The following is a 3,521-nucleotide window of genomic DNA, read 5'->3' as shown; positions in this document are numbered from 1 at the left end:
ATATATCTTTCACAGTAAACTTTATGTCTTCATTAAAAGCCTGTCATTCTTTAAATCTGTGCATATCGCTGGCTGCCTTTCATGGCAGTGCTTATAAAAAAACTCATGCTATGATTTAAAAGAACACTGCTACAGTGGTTTTAATCAGTCAGTAAATTTTATGATTTTGCACATACCACCACAAGATTTTAGCTCTTGTGTTGAAGATGACTCTCAGAGACTATCATGTCAATTTTTTGTTCAGTGTTTGTAAAACTGACTGAGAGAATATTTATCACATTTTGTGTTTGCTACTGTCTGTTAGCTGAGCCATTTTTAATTAGTGTGGCTCCCAAAATTCATCAGTGGTAGTTGTACTTTTAATTTATAATTTCCCAGAGTGTCATTGGTGATTCATAAAATATTTTGCTAACAGACTGAGTTTTGAGTCAAAATGTTTATATCAAAGTTTGAAGCAAAAATGTTGTTCAATGCATAAAATGTTCCGAGCATGTTCTGTGAATGATTTTCAGATTTTTTTAACCACACTAATTTTATCTAAATATCTGTAAAATTGAAGGAGATAGAGTCCTTTTTTTAAAATGTGGCTAATTTTGATTAGCTTTGGGAGTCATCTTAAAGAATGGTTGTCAGGGTTTTGTAAAAGGTCATGAACATTTTTATTATTAGTATACGTTAACTTTTATGAGATATTGTGCTTTGATAACTATATTTTATAGGGTTGACTTTCAATGTTAAATACTTATCATTGTATTCCCAAATATGTATATATATATATATATATATATATATATATTTCTTTATTGTCGTTCACACCACACGTGGTGCATGTGGTGGGACGAAATTATGTACACAGGGTCCCAGTTACATCCAACAATATAAAAATGAAATAAAAACAATGATAACATCTAAGATATGAACTAAGAAAAACATCAACTAAAAATACACTAAGCGCTAATAGCATAAAAGCATTACGTCGAACAACAGCACAAACATGAGCATGAGTCTGTGTGAGCAGATGTGCACGCATGAACACATCAACATGAAACAGATCAGCAGCAACATGATGTGATTTTTCACAGTGATTATTCTGGTTAGAGATTCATGAGACTAACAGCCTCAGGGTAGAAGCTGTTCCTCAGTCTAGTGGTTCTACACTTAATGTGCCTCAAACTCCTTCCTGAGGGGAGCAGGGCAAAAAGTATGTGTGCTGGGTGAGTGGGGTCCTTCATGAATCAGGTGTCCCTCCTCCTGCATCTGGAGGTGAAAATGGCTGTGATGGTGGGGAGACTGACTCCAACAATCTTTTGTGCAGCCTTCTTCACTCTCTGCAAAGCTTTTCTTTATGCAGCTGTGCAGCCTCCATGCCACACATTGATGCTGGAGCACAGGATGCTCTCCATTGCACACCTGTAGAAGGAGGTGAGGGCTGAGCTTCCCAGACCAGCTCGTCTCAGCTGCCTGAGGAAGTAGAGTCTCTGATGTGCTTTCTTGATCAGGCTGGAAGTGTTGTTGTCCCAGTTGAGGTTGTCATTCATGTATACACCCAAGCACTTGTAGCTGGAGACCACTTCCACCGCAGATCCTCTTATGTTCAGTGGGGTGTAGGTGAGTCTGTTCCTTCTGAAGTCCACAATCATGTCCTTTGTCTTTTTCACATTGTGATGTGAAGAAGTGATTTGAAGAAGTAATGTGATGTGAAGATATTATCTTTGCACCAGCTCTCCAGGTGTTCCACCTCTTGCCTGTAGCTGGACTCATCGTTGTTTGTGTTGCATCCCACCACTGCTGTATCATCTGCAAACATTACAATGTGACCGCCTGGATTGGTAGCTGCACAATCATACGTGAACGGAGTAAACAGGAGAGTGCTCAACACACATCCCTGAGGAGAGCCAGTGCTGAGAGTTATGTTGGAGGAGGAGAAGCTGTGGATCCTCACTGACTGTGATGTGTTTTTTAAGAAGTCTAGTACCCAGTTGCAAATGGAGGGGCTTAGTCCTAGTGTGAATAGTTTGTCCATCGGGGTTTGGGGGATCACGGTGCTGAAGGCAGACTTTAAGTCCACAAAGAGCATACGGACGTAAGAGACCCTCTGCTCCAGGTGATTCAGCGCAGTGTCGACCACAGAGGAGATGGCATCCTCTGTTGATCAGCTCTTGCAGCATGCATACTGATGAGGGTCCTCATTGATGTTGATGTTTGTTTTGATGTGAGTCATGACCAGTTTTTTGAAGCATTTACCGACTATCGGGGTGAGGGCCACTGGCCGATAGTCATTCAGACCAGTCACTGAAGAGGTTTTTGGGACTGGGATAATAGTGGCAGTCTTCAGGCAGGTGGGAACTGTCTCCAGGGTAAGTGAGGTGTTAAAGATGTCTGCCAGCACCTCACAGAGCTGATCGGCACATTCTTTCAACACTTTTCCGGGTATGTTTTCTGGGTCGGTTGCCTTGTGTGGATTAATCCGCCTGAAGGTACTCCTTACTTCTCCTGAAGTCACGCTGAGATGCTTTTCATCCGGTGGTGAGGTGAGTCTGGTGCTGGGTGGTCTGTTTGGGTCTTCAAAGCATGCATATAACTTGTTGAGGGCATCAGGCAGAGATGGGTCTTTGGGGCATTGTTCGCTGCTTCCTTTATAATCTGTTATACACTTAATGTCCCTCCGCATGCTCCGTTGGTCTTGTGAGGTGAATTGACCCTCAATCCTCTGTGCATGTGTGGCCTTGGCCTTCTTAATACCAGCAACCAGCTCTTTCCTTGTCCTACTCAGCTCCTGCGAGTTTCCAAATCTGAAGGCAGTGTTCCCGGCTTCCAGCAGGGTGCACATCTTTGCATTCAGCCAAGGTTTTCTGTTTGGGTAGCATTTAACATATTTGATGGTGAGACGGTGTCAGTACATGTACTAATGTAACCCAGAATTGAGGATGCACATTGGGTCTGATCAAGTGATCCTCTATTTTCAGCAGCTTCTCTGAAAACATGCCAGTCTGTTTGTTCAAAACAATCTCTCCATATGGGACCACTGTCCTGGATCCAACATTTAACTTTCTTTTGTACTGGTCTGTAGCGTCTCAGAGGGGGGAGGTAAGCAGGGACTAATAAGATTGAGATGTGATCAGAGAATCCTAGGTGGGGGTGGGGTTCGGCTTTGTATGCATCTTTTACGTTCGTGTAAACACAGTCCAGCGTGTTGTTTCCACGTGTTGGTATGCCCACATGCTGATAAAAAATTGGGAGGCAGACCTATAGATTCACGTGATTAAAGTCTCCGGCTACCATGTAAAGAGCCTCAGGGTGTTTATTCTGCAGCGAGCTTAAGATATCGTGGAGCTCCTGTAGGGCGTCATAAGCAATAGCATTCGGTGGAATGTAAACAACCGTAATGAAAGTCACTGTGAACTTGCGGGGTAGATAATGTGGTCGACATTTCACTGTTATTTTCTCCAAAGCCTTCGAGCATGAGCTTTTTATAACAGTACAGTTTGTGCACCAACTTTTACTCACATAAATGCACACTC

This window comes from Nematolebias whitei, chromosome 1, assembly GCF_014905685.2.
Source record: "Nematolebias whitei isolate Nwh7 chromosome 1, NemWhi1, whole genome shotgun sequence".
Lineage (NCBI taxonomy): Eukaryota > Metazoa > Chordata > Actinopteri > Cyprinodontiformes > Rivulidae > Nematolebias > Nematolebias whitei.
The sequence above is the reverse complement of the archived record's forward strand: the minus strand, read 5'-3'. Positions refer to the sequence as shown.